The sequence below is a fragment of the Aegilops tauschii genome, chromosome 5 (assembly GCF_002575655.3).
Source record: "Aegilops tauschii subsp. strangulata cultivar AL8/78 chromosome 5, Aet v6.0, whole genome shotgun sequence".
Lineage (NCBI taxonomy): Eukaryota > Viridiplantae > Streptophyta > Magnoliopsida > Poales > Poaceae > Aegilops > Aegilops tauschii.
In genome coordinates this window covers 341,023,204-341,037,132 of record NC_053039.3, presented here as the reverse complement: position 1 = coordinate 341,037,132, position 13,929 = coordinate 341,023,204, and the positions used below count along the sequence as shown (strand labels likewise).

At 43.5% G+C, this 13,929-nt stretch overlaps 1 long non-coding RNA gene across 1 annotated transcript; it reads right to left on the bottom strand.

Moving 5' to 3' along the window:
- Positions 1-12,550: 12,550 nt before the first annotated feature.
- Positions 12,551-13,119, bottom strand: LOC109774129 (uncharacterized). The gene is made up of 2 exons (XR_012183678.1): positions 12,983-13,119; positions 12,551-12,893 (listed from the first exon to the last, which is right to left on the bottom strand). It is a non-coding gene; the product is annotated as an uncharacterized lncRNA (long non-coding RNA).
- Between the last annotated feature and the right edge of the window lie 810 nt (positions 13,120-13,929).

Below are 13,929 nucleotides of genomic sequence, written 5' to 3'. Positions count from 1 at the left end.
GGCGCGAGTACGACGGCGACGAGGTCGAGGCAGTGAAGCTCTTCCTCACCGGCGATGATGGAAGTATCGGTGGCGCTACGTTTTGAGAGCTCGAGCGAGGGAGCAAGGTCGAGCGGAGTAAAAACGAAGTGAGGAAGGGAGGGGGGTATTTATAGCCATGGTGAAAAACTGCTCGCCCGAGGAAATTGGATGAACGTGCCCCTGACCCTTCTCATTCGCGTGACATGTGTCACCCACGTACTGAGAGGTGGCGATCGTGCGAGATCGTGGGTGAATAGATAAGTATTATCGTGGGGTGGAACGGTTTAGGCGGCAGATAAGATAAATTTTAAAGTTTTCGTTCGCAATTTCTTCAGCTGACAAGGACACAGTGAAGATTTTGAACGAGTTTCAAATAGAACGCACATGAAGAATTTGTGAATAGACTGGGTTGAGTTTAGCATAGAGAGGGAAGGGTCCGATCACATTCACTTAGAAGAAAAAGCAACTTGAACAAATAGCAATAAGTGATATATATATATATATAGTGATGCTATTCATCACCCAGGATGCAGAATAAGTTATTCTTCACCCAAGGTAATCTTACGATCACTTCATAATTAAATTACATTTGGAATTCAAATAGTTACATTCATATTGATTCACTACGTAAAATTTGGTATAAGAAAATAAAATTATAGGTCATAAGACAAGAAAATTTGGAGTTTATGTATATTTTACACTATGTTTTTACGTTTGTAATTTTACATAACATAAAATATTTTTTACGGCGATGATATATTTTCTTACGGTCTCTTTTTACATCAGAAATAAGATAAAACTTACGGAACGTAAAATTACAATGCACTGGTGCTAAAATATAGGGGGGTGAAGAATAACTATTCCTCACCCAGGGTGACGAATAGTCAATCCCTATATATATATATATATATATATATATATATATATATATATATATATATATATATATATATATATATATACAGACAATGAAGAAAGACGACGGAACAAGTGAAGATAATGCCAAGTTGAGGAAATCGAACAACTGAGGAAATTCAAAATGAAGAAAAACTCAAATTGAAGATTTTCAACTTTTGGTGGTGGCGAGACCCACCGTATAAGAATGATGATTTCAGACACCGCGTACAATTGTCGTAGGGCTCTGTGAATCAAATTCTTTGTTAATTTCTTCACACTTAGAGAGTTAGTCTTCATTGATTGAAAAAAAACGTTACTTCGTGTGTTGCACATCTAAGTCATCAATTTTGCATAAGTGTTAGGAAGTGTGTCCTTTTCAAAGGACATTCGAAGATTCTAAGATATTTAGCTCACATCGCAACTTGCTAAATCTCTTCTCATCCAAGGGCTTTGTGAAGATATCGGCTAGCTGGTGTTCAGTCTTCACGTGCTCGATAGAGATGTCGCCCTTCAACACATGATAACAAACAAAATGATGACGAATCTGAATGTGCTTTGTCTTCGAGTGCTGAACTGGGTTATGAGAAATCTTGATGGCACTCTCATTGTCACAGTAGAGAGGCACATTCTTCAGGTTGATGTCGTAGTCCTTGAGGGTTTGCTTCATCCATAGCAATTGTACACAACACGAACCAGCAGCAATGTACTCAGCTTCAGCACTAGACGGTGATACGCTGTTCTGTTTCTTCGAGGACCAACAGACCAAGGATCGTCCGAGGAAATGGCATGTGCCTGATGTTGGCTTGCGGTCCACATGATCACCAGCATAGTCAGAGTCTGAATATCCAATGTGATCAAAAGCCGAGCCCTTGGGATACCATAATCTAAGTGTTGGTGTGTGAGCTAGATATCGAAGAATATGCTTCACAGCCTTATGGTGTGATTCCTTCGGTGTAGCTTGAAATCGGGCACACATGCAAACACTAAGCATAATGTCTGGCCTAGATGCACATAAATACAATAAAGAGCCAATCATGGAGCGGTATACCTTTTGATCGAAGTCAATACCATTTTCATCAGTGCATAGATGGCCATTTGTGGGCATAGGGATTTTGACGCCTTTGCAATCTTGCATGCCGAATTTCCTCAATACATCCTTGAGGTATTTCTCCTGAGATATGAATATGCCATTGCGCTGTTGACGAATTTGAAGACCTAAGAAGAATTTCAATTCTCCCATCATAGACATTTGATATTCTTCACTCATCATATAGGCAAATTCATCACTGTAACGTTGGTCAGTACAGCCAAAGATGATATCATCAACATATACTTGACACACAAACAATTCACCATCATAAGATTTAGTGAAAAGAGTTGGGTCAAGTGAACCGGGTTTGAAGCCTTTCTTCATGAGGAATTCCTTCAAAGTATCATACCACGCCCGAGGGTCCTGCTTGAGGCCATAGAGTGCCTTATTGAGTCTGAAGACTTTGTCAAGATGCTTTGGATCTTCAAAACCTGGGGGTTGAGCAACATATACTTCTTCCTCAAGCTTACCATTGAGGAATGCACTTTTCACATCCATTTGATACAAGATGATATCATGATGGTTAGCATAAGCAAGTAATATGCAAATAGCCTCAAGTCTAGCAACAGGTGCAAAAGTTTCATCGAAATCAATTCCTTCAACCTGTGTGTAGCCTTGAGCTACAAGTCGTGCCTTATTCCTCACCACAAGGCCATTTTCATCTTGCTTGTTGCGGTAGATCCACTTTGTGCCAATGATATTGTGCTTGCGAGGATCTGGACGTTTGACCAGTTCCCAGACATTGTTGAGTTCGAATTGATGTAATTCCTCTTGCATAGCTTGAATCCACTCAGGCTCCAGAAATGATTCATCTACCTTAGTGGGCTCTGTGATAGACATGAAAGCAAAGTGCCCAAAAAAGTTAGACAAATGTGAAGCTCTTGAGCGTGTGACAGGACCTGGAATGTTGATGTCGCTGATGATTTTCTCAATCCGCACTTCGTTTGCGACGCGAGGATGAGCGGGTTGTCGTTGAGGAATTTGATCAGCATTTTCTTCTGCGCCATTTTCTTCAGCGCCATTTTCCTCAGGTGCGTCAGCATGACGTTCTTCACGTTCAGGAATGACTTCTTAGCAGATTCTTCGGTAGGAATGACATCCTCAATAGCCTTGAACTTGATGGATTCCTCTAGTGATTTTTCATCTAGCACAGGAGGTAGGTGCCCTCTTTGCGAGCCATTAGTTTCATCGAACCGCACATCTACAGTTTCAACAACCTTGTGGTGAACGTTGTTGAAGACTCTGTAGGTGTGCGAGTCCTTTCTGTAACCAAGCATAAAACCTTCATGTACTTTCGGTGCAAATTTAGAACTGTGATGAGGATCTCTAATCCAACATTTAGCACCGAAGACTTTGAAATAGCTCACATTGGGTTTCTTATCAGTGAGGAGTTCATATGCAGTCTTCTTGAAGAATTTGTGAAGATATACCCTGTTGATGATGTGGCACGCAGTGTCAATTGCCTCAATCCAGAAACGACGAGGCGTCTTGTACTCATCAAGCATAGTGAGAGCCATCTCAACAAGAGTCCTGTTCTTGCGCTCCACGACGCCATTCTGCTGAGGAGTATAAGGAGCAGATAACTCATGAGTAATACCAAGTTCATCAAGATAGTCATCAAGACCATAATTCTTGAACTCAGTTCCATTGTCACTTCTGATGTGCTCGATCTTCACACCAAAGTTGGTTAAGCCCTCGAGGAAAATCGTTTGAAGACTTCCTGCACTTCATGTTTGTAAGTGACAATATGCACCCATGTGTAATGACATGCTTCTTCTTCATGATGCCAATGACATGCTTCTTCTTCGCGAGCGTGTGCAGATTCCTCATGCCAGCATGACCTAGTCGTCGATGCCATAGCCAGCCTTCTGAAGCTTGTGCAAGTAGACATATAGCTGGTTGTGGTCCTGTAGACAAATCAACAATATACAGATCTCCTCTCCTAAAGCCTTCGAAGACTTTGGAATTGTCAACTTCCATGATCACAACACAACGATACTTGCCAAAGATAACAACCATATCAAGATCACAAAGCATTGAGACTGACATGAGGTTGTATCCTAAGGACTCGACGAGCATGACTTTGTCCATGTGTCGATCCTTTGAGATCGCAACCTTACCTAGACCCAATGCCTTGCTTTTGCCTTTGTCAGCGAAGATGATATGCTTCAGATGCGATGGAGATAAGGGAACATCCATCAATAGATTCTTGTCACTAGTCATGTGATTCGTACATCCACTATCGAGGACCCACTTAGTGGCTTTGGGAAGATCATCCTGCAAATGAATTAGTGCAACTTATGAAGTCATATACTTCATCAGTGAAGAATATGATATCAACTTCATCAAGCAATAGAACAGATAAAGCAGTATGAGGATGTGAGAAATGAGGATTCATTTCTTCATGATTAGCCTGCGTCCTTTCAGGCATTTTCAGGTCTCCAGCAAATTCTTCAGATGTTTGAGTACGTCTGGAGACCTGACCCTGCATAAGAGATCAGTTCTTTTTCTTCACCACCCACATCTGAAGGGGTGGCAAAGAGTTCATCATTCTGCGAGCTCCATAAGAGAACTGTGGCATTGTAGCCAGTCCACTTTGTTTCACATAACAGGAGTTAGGGTAAGCATATGAATAAGCAGAGAAATTCTTCGAGGACTTATGAACATAATGGTTAGAAGAATAATGCTCATATTCATAGCCCTTAAATCTTCCCTGTGAAACAGAAGGGTTAGCTCGATGATGTTCATATGAGGACTTTGATCCTTTTGAGGATTTTGATCCACGTGAGGAATTTGGTCCGTATGAGGACTTGGATCCATATGAAGAATTTGATCTGGGGTTCCTATTCTTCACTGGTGGTGTCATGATGACATTCACTTGAAGACTTTCAAGGCACTTTTTGGGAACCCAGATTTTCTTCATAGGGGAACCGTTCCTGCAGTTAGTGCCAACATATCTAGCAAATACTTCACCATTCTGATTTTTGAACAGTTTATAGTTGGAGTCAAATGACTCATTAGAAGAATGAGGAGATTCACATGTAAAGCCAGATAGGGTAGATGGGTCTACTGAAGGTCCCTTTGCAGCAACCCATGAGGTTTCGGGATACTGCTCAGGCTTCCAGTAAGTCCCATCAGCATTGAGTTTCCTCTCAAAGGCAATACCCTCTTTCCCAGGGTTCCTGTTGAGGATCTGCTTTTTAAGCACATCACAGAGAGCCTGATGCCCTTTAAGGCTTTTGTACATGCCTGTCATATACAATTCCTTCAGCCCTGCATCGTCAGTGATACTAGCAATATCCTCAGATGAGGAATTAGTGATAGCAGAGGCAGGTGAAGAATTTGTAACATTAGAAGCACTTGAACATTCAGGTGAAGAATTAGCAGATTCACGTTCAATGCACTTCAAACATGGAGGAACAAATTCTTCCTGAGCAGCACTGATATGTTGAGCAAGTAATGAATCGCGCTCCTTCTGAAGATCTTCATAACTCACCCTTAGCTTTTCAAGATCTTGCTTTCTTTGAAGAAATTCATAAGAAAGCTTCTCATGATCAGATAAGAGATTGTTACGATGACTTTGAAGGTTTTCAAACTTAGACTGAAGTCTCTGAAGATTTTCAGTCAAGGTTTTAGTGCGATCCATTTCTTCACCCAACATATCATCACTTTTGTCTAGCATGTTTTGAACCTTTTCAAAAGCCTTTTGTTGTTTCATAGCAATCTTAGCAAGTTTAGAGTAGCTAGGCTTGAGGTTTTCATCAGATTCATCCTCACTTGATTCAGAGGAGGGATATTTGAGTACCTTGGCACCCTTTGCCATGAAGCAATAGGTGGGAGCGTAGTCATCATCGTCGTCATCAGCCTTGTTGTAGAAGCCATTTTCTTTAGTGTTGAAGATGGACTTGCTGAAGAATGCGGTAGCAAGGGCTAGGCTCGCCACACCAGATTCTGACTCCTCAGATGCCTCCTAATTCTCATGTTCCTCAGATTCAGCTTCAGAATCCATTTCCTTGCCAATGAATGCCCGAGCCTTCTTAGAGCTGCTCTTCTTGTGAGATGAAGACTTCGAGGATTTTGATGATGAAGACTTTGAAGATTTCTTCTTCTTCTTTGAGTCATCAGAACTGTAATCCTTGTATTTCTTCTTCTTTGATTCCTTTTCCCACTAAGGACAGTCTTGAATGTAGTGACCAGGTTTCTTGCATTTGTGGCATAGTCTCTTCTTGTAGTCACGGGATGAGGAATCATCACTCCTTGAGGATTTTCCAAAGCGACCACGCCTTGAGAACTTCTGAAATTTCTTCACGAGCAATGCTAGCTCCTGGCTCAGTTCTTCAGGATCACCAAGGCTACTACCAGAATCTTCACCTTCAGATTCAGAGATTGCCTTGGCCTTCAGGGCACGTGATCTGCCATAGCTCGAACCATAGAGATCTCTCTTCTCAGCAAGATGAAACTCATGAGTGTTTAGCCTCTCGAGGATATCAGCGGGATCAAGTGACTTGTAATCTCCACGTTCTTGTATCATCAGTGCTAGAGTGTCAAATGAGGAATCAAGCGATCTCAGCAATTTCTTCACCACCTCATGGTCGGTGATGTCAGTGGCACCAAGTGCTTGAAGCTTATTTGGAGATGTCAGTGAGGCGATCGAAGGTTTCCTGAACATTTTCATTGTCGAGTCTTTTGAAGTGGTTGAAGAGATTGCGAAGAACGTCAACTCGAGAATCACGCTGTGTCAAGACTCCTTCATTTACTTTGGACAGCCTATCCCAGATAAGCTTAGCAGTTTCCAAAGCACTCACTCTGCCATACTGTCCTTTACTCAGATGGCCACATATGATGTTCTTCGCTTGAGAATCGAGTTGCTTGAATCTCTTCACATCAGCAACATTCACAGAAGGTGTGACTAAGGGAACACCATTTTCCACAACATACCAGAGATCGTTGTCAATTGCCTCAAGATGCATTCGCATCTTATTCTTCCAGTAGGGGTAGTCCGTCCCATCTAAGGTAGGACACCCAGCAGAGACCTTGATCATACCTGCGGTCGACATAACTAAAACTCCAGGCGGTTAAACTAAAATCACACAGAACAAGGGAGTACCTTGCTCTAATACCAATTGAAAGTGCGTTAAGTCGACTAAAGGGGGGTGAATAGGTGATTTTTAAGAACTCTTCACTGAGGAATTTCAGGGTGAGGAAATTCCTAAGCGAAGAACTACTTGCAGCGGAATAAGTACTCAGATGCATACATGACATAACATAAACATGGACATCATGATGAAATGAAAACAGACACATAGTACAGGAAGTGTAAGCACGGGATAAAACAGGATGAAGACAAACAGACTGAAGAAATTGAACTGAGGAAATTGAGAAAGTCTTCAGTCAAAGTCTTCAAACAGATATGAACAAGCACACAACACAATAATGAGGAAATGGAAGAGTTGAGGAAATAGAACCAGTAGGCTTGGTGAAGACAATGATTTGGTAGACCAGTTCCAACTGCTATGACAGTTGTATGTCTGGTTGGAGCGGCTAGGTATTTAAACCTGAGGACACACAGTCCTCATCGTATTCTCCTTGAGCTAAGGTCACACAGACCTCGCCCAATCACTCGTGGTAAGTCTTCAGGTGACTTCCAAACCTTCACAAACTCGGTCACTCGGTGATCCACAATTTCCTCTTGGATGCTCTAGACCATGACGCCTAACCGTCTGGAAGATGCACAGTCTTCAAAGGTAACAAGCGTCGGATCCACGTAGGATCAATCTCTTCAGTGATGCTCAATCACTTTGGGTTTGTAGGTGTTTGGGTTTGGGTTTCCTCACTTGATGATTTTCGCTCAAAGTCCTCGGAGGATGGGATGCTCTCAAATGACAAGTGTCAGTTTCTCTCGGAGCAGCCAACCAGCTAGTGGTTGTAGGGGGCGGCTATTTATAGCCTAGGGAGCAGCCCGACATGATAAGACATAAATGCCCTTCAATGATATGACCGTTAGGTGGGTAGATATTTTGGGACAGCTGGCGCGTAGCACAGCAACGGTCGGATATTTGGACTGTCAAATTCCTCAGGGCTATCATGTTCCTCACTTGTAGGCAATCCGCACTGGCGAATTTCTAACTCCTCAGCCAGGACAAATTCCTCAGAGACCAGAAGAACTTCGTCTCTATCACTGAAGAAATTGACTGAGCTGTAAGAGATTTTCAATGGCTTCACTCGAAGGGATTGGTAGGTGTAGGATTTTGAGATGAGCATCACTTGGAAAATTTTCCTTAGTATTTCCTCGACCCCCTTTAACAGTACGGTGTTTCCTATGACTCAAGAAGGAGAAAATGAAACTACGAAAACAAAAGTCTTCACACTTCATGTTCCTCGAATGAATACCAAGTCTTCACGGTCACACCAATTTCTTCACTTTCAAAGTCTTCAGAAATCCAAAGTCTTCAATTGAAGACATTCATTTTTAGGGGTCGACTTTCTCTGTAAATATCAAACTCCTCATAGACTTATAGACCTTGTACACTCACAAACGCATCAGTCTCTTAACCTATAAGTCGTCAATACACCAAAATCACTAAGGGGCACTAGATGCACTTGCAGCGTCACCCATGCGAGGATTTAAAAAAAATCCTTGCCTAGTCTACCAGCCAAAACCAAAGCACCGGTATCCCCCTCCCCGCCGCTAGAGCAGTAGGCAGAGGAGAGAAGAATTCACAGGCTCACCAGCGGAGGGAGTAGGGGAGGAGTACGCCCTAGCGGCTGCTATGCGAGAAGGCATGAGTAGATCATGATGTCCGGGTATATGTGCTAATTTTTTTTAAATAATACATTTTTTTTTAAATTACAGAAATAATACGCAAAAAAAAAGATTTTTCAAAAATAATACACCATCGGCCTACTGCAGGCCGACAGAGCCCAGTCGGCCCACAGCAGGCCGACTGGAGGCCCATCAGTTTGCTGCTGGCCGATTGGGCTGTCGGCCAGCAGATTCAAGCCCAGTCGGCCTCCAGTTGGCCGACAGGGTCCAGTCGGCCTGCAGTTGGCCGATAGGCCTGCAGTGGGCCGACTAGGCTCAGTTGGCCTGCTGTGGGCCGACTGGTGCATGCCTATTTTTAATAATACACGCGAATATTTTTTAAAAGTATATATTTTAACACGTTATGAATACATGGTAACATTTCTTCAAATACATTTTTAATGGAAATACCTTTTTTTAAACCACACAACATTTTTTAAAATGCTTTTCTGAAAATTTCACAAACTTTTTTTAGAAACACGCGAATATTTTCTTAAAATATCATGATCCATCTAAACATTTGTTAACCCACGTGATATGTGAGTATATTGATTGTAATATCATCTTATATTATGGGATGAAGGGAGTACCATTTTGTAGAATGTCATGGATATTTTTTGGAAACACGAGAATATTTCCAGCAAAGGTGACGTACATTCATTTAGTGGCACGAACTATTTCTTATCATATTTTCCAAAAAAATTGCATGCATTTTTTGAAAGGCGGGAACTTTTTCCATTGTGATGAACATTTGTTTTGAAAGTTATCGACATTTCCAAACTGCGCTTTTCCCGCCACCCATTTCCCGCCACCCATTTCCCGCCATCCATTTCCCGCCACCCATTTCCCGCCACCCATTTCCCGCCAAACAATTTCCCGCCACCCGTTTCCCGCCACCCGTTTCCCTCCTCCCATTTCCCGCCAACATTTCCCGCCATACCGCAGTCGTTCTTTCCCGCCATTTTCTCGTCTCTATCTATAAAACCCCCTTCAGACGGAGCTGGATAAGCATTGCAGTGTAGTGTAGTTGAGATGTCCCATTATACTTTCGATCGTAGTTTTCACCCTGGGATGAGCAGGACTCTTCTGAGGCTAGCTACCGATTTCAGGATGGATAATAGGATAGTTCCATGGGACGAACTCACCGGTAGTGACACCATAATGAATGAGTTGGCTCACCAATTACGTAGTTCTGGGTGGCCTGAAAGGACCTATGAGGAGGTACGTAAAGAACTTCTTAGGTTGCATGACAGGTGGAAGAAGGTAGTGGTGCCGAAGAGTGAAACTTTCAGAAGGATTGCAGCAAATAATCCATGTTTATGGACTGAGGAGAGCGAGGACGAAGATGATATCTTCATGCCGCCGCTTCCGGGTTCTGCATCGTCGAAGGGCAAGAGTTCTTCATCATCGAAGGGCAAGGTTTCTGCATCGTCGAAGGGCAAGAGTTCTTCATCGTCGAAGGGCAAGAGTTCTGCATCGATCGAGGATGACGATGATGACTTCATGTAGTTTTTATGCTGTATGTTGTGAGTCAGTTACGTGCCATTTAATTTGGATGTATTTCTATCTAGTTGTTTGTAATGTCTCGTTGTATGAATATTATGTTCTATCTAAATATGATCTTGTAGAGTAGGCATATGTCTCGTAGATAAGTACATAGTCATTTGTCTCATACATAGAATAGACATAAGTTCTCACACAGAAATAGATGGTAATGTCTCTACTGATACATAGGAGCGGCAATGACGACGTCTGGCCTGTCGGAGAGGCGGATCTCGAATGACAAATGCATCACATATAACTCGGTTTCCTGTAGCAATGCAACTGAACAACCCTTTTCCATTCCCATTCGCTCAGCATTTCTTGAATCTTGCCATCATCAGTTATGTCAATCAATTTTCTTTCCCCAGGGCCATCCGAATGCTTCCTGCTGACGTAGTACACAAAATCGTCTTCCTTCAACCCTTGCTTCAACATGAATTTAGTCTTCAACCAATCAAAAGTGAGGTCCACTTCACTAACTTGCACAACACTTGGAGACAAGCCTTGGACATGAACAATAGGGCTAAGCACCCACTGAGTACTCTCAGCCATCTGCAACACACAAATCGCATTGAGTACCTACCCTACCCCTTAATATCCCCACTAACAAATATTAGACATGTCTATATATTACGAAGCTATATATTACAGAATATTAACGGAGCAACTAATACAATTCACCCTCCTACAATTATATTACGAATATTTGCCGTAGCAACTACAAATATTGACAGATTAATTAGTTGACATCTAAAAATATTAACAAAAACTACCGGAGCACGTACGAAAAATAAAATGTGGGCTTAAATATACCCTTGAAGCGTGCGTGCGAAGGATGAAGGACGAACGGCGGCCACCAAACTGCCGGTGCTCTGGCTCGAACGAAGAACGACGAACAACAGCTTCACCTCCACCACAGTGCTCCAATTTACCACCAGCACACTGCAATGCTTATGCAGCTCCGTCTGAAGGGGGTTTTATAGGTAGAGAGGAGAAAATGGCGGGAAAGAACGGCTGCGATATGGCGGGAAAGGGTTGGCGGGAAACGGGTGGCGGGAAACGGGTGGCGGGAAAAAGTTGGCGCGAACATATGGCGGGAAAAAGTTGGCGCGAACATATGACGATGATGACTTCATGTAGTTTTTATGCTGTATGTTGTGAGTTCAGTTACGTACCATTTAATTTAGATGTAGTTCTATCTATTTGCTTGCAATGTCTCGTTGTATGAATATTATGTTCTATCTACATATGATCTTGTAGTTCCGATAACAGAGTACTAAAATAGAGTAGGCATATGTCTCGTACATAAGTACATAGTCATTTGTCTCATACATAGAATAGACATAAGTCTTACACAGAAATAGATGGTAATGTCTCTACTGATACAGATACATAGAAGCGTCAGTGACGACGTCTGGCCTGGCGGGGAGGCGGATCTGGAATCGGGGACCATCCCAACCTGTCGGGTGCCCTAACGTGACGAGGAGGAATCTCAGACTCTCCCTGGTCATGCTGTGTATCCTGTGTGGGGCCTGGTGGAGGAGTCGAAAACATGTTCATCCACTGGGTGTGCTGCGACATCTGAGCCTGTATGTTGTCCTCGGGATGTTGATCACTCCCCCACGTATCATGTGATGTCGACATAGACGCCTGATATCCATAGGCCCCTACGCGATGGAACGGTTCATCATGAAGAATGAGGTCGCGTCAATTAATATTGAAAACAATAAATATGAAGACACATACCTGCTGGGTGTGACGTCTGCTCTGGCTGAAACACGAAACTGGACGAGGGACCGTGCTGCTGTGGCTGTGGAGAAAACACGAAGCTCGACGAGGGACCGTGTTGTTGTGGCTGTGGAGAAAACACGAAGCTTGACGTGGGACCATAGTGCTGCGGGTGCCACGTAGAACTGCCAGGTTGGTCAGGACGGGGTGGCCTGGTTGTCGGCTGCTGTGCTAGGCGTGGACGTGGTTGATGTCGTTGCATGGAGTGACGCGGCTGCTCCTGCTCGTGCTGAACAACATCGGTTCTCCGGGTGCACGTGATAGCCTCGTACACAGTCCGTATCTTATTCTGAATTCTTTCCAAGAAGGGCTGTACCACTGGACGATGTTGAAGAAGAGGTTCAGACGATAGTGATCGTCCAAAGGTGGTCACGTCGTCATACAGTTCGCGTGTCAAGGTAGCCTGCAAATTTCCATGACGATTAATAATGTCTGTCTCTTGCACGTCAAAGTATGTGACAACATTACGTAAAGAAAAAATATCTTACCGCGTACTGCCTAGAGCCCGAAGTATCATAGCTCGGGTACATATCCGACGGAGTAGGATCCGGTAACTCCTCTGGGTGGGAGTACTCAACAATGCGTAACCGTGTTCCGGTCATGTAGCGCCGCAAATAGAGATTGAATTCATCGAGATCGAAATTGTGATTCTCGTGCCATAGATTTGTGTTTGCTGTCTCCCATTCTATAACATACGGCTCTAGTCTAACTAGCCATTCAGCAGTTGTCCTGTTCATGCCCTTCCTTGTCGTCCTAAAATTGTGGTGTGTGTTCAACAATTACCTAAAGCTTCGAATGGAGTACTATGAAAGAAAATGCAACATTGAAAAACTGGTTAATACCTGTGGATGTGTGCTGGCACCGGGTTCTCTATAGGGGGAGGTAGCTCCAACTGCAGAAGACCAAATTGCCTCATAACCCTCTGTTGTGCCATCTCCTCGACGAAGACATCGAAGATGATCTTCGATTTTGTCATCCAGTAATCTCTGTCCCTTGTGCATAGCACAGACATACCAGCAGGGTATCTCGCTTGTATGGCTGCTTCCGTGTAGGGCTGCCAGATTACCCCGGTGTACGCATTGAACTGCTCGTTCAATGCTGTGTATGCCTTCCTGGTCTGATCACTAGCAAAGCGTCTCTGCAGAGAATAAAAGTTAGTAGCCGCTCGCATCGATCGATCTCTTGTGCAGAAAAAGTTGCATTAAACTACAACACGGTGCATACCTTGCGACGAGTCCAACACAGACCGAAAGTAGGCATGTCGATGCCCTCAACATCAAACATGGCGTCTATAGGCTCATGAACCCATACATCTGGTCGCCCTATAGAGAACTTCTCCCACGACCACAGCTGTAGGAATAGAGGGCATCCAAGAAGGGTTGGCTTTCTCGATGTAAGCTGGCAACCGTTGCACATACCTCGGTATGTAGCCGCTAACACCGCCGAACCCCAACTCCTCTGTCTGATCTGATTCGCCGTCTGAGCGCTCGCTATCTTGAGTGCCATAGGGATGTAGAGGGCGCTGATAGTAGTGACATGGTTCTCCGTGAACATCACCTTGTCGAAAAGCCACAATAAGTAGGCCTCGAGGCTCCGAGTGATCTGTTCCGCAATCAAGGGCGCCCGGAAGTTCTGGATCTGCATTAAGCGAAGAGAAAGTTTTAGTAAGCTGCAATTATTTTCTGTACAACTTTATGCGCGATAACTTGAAGAGAATAGGTAGGGGAAATTACCCGGAAATTTAGCAACCACTCATACTTAGGTCCGTGATGCTCCCATACCGGATCGG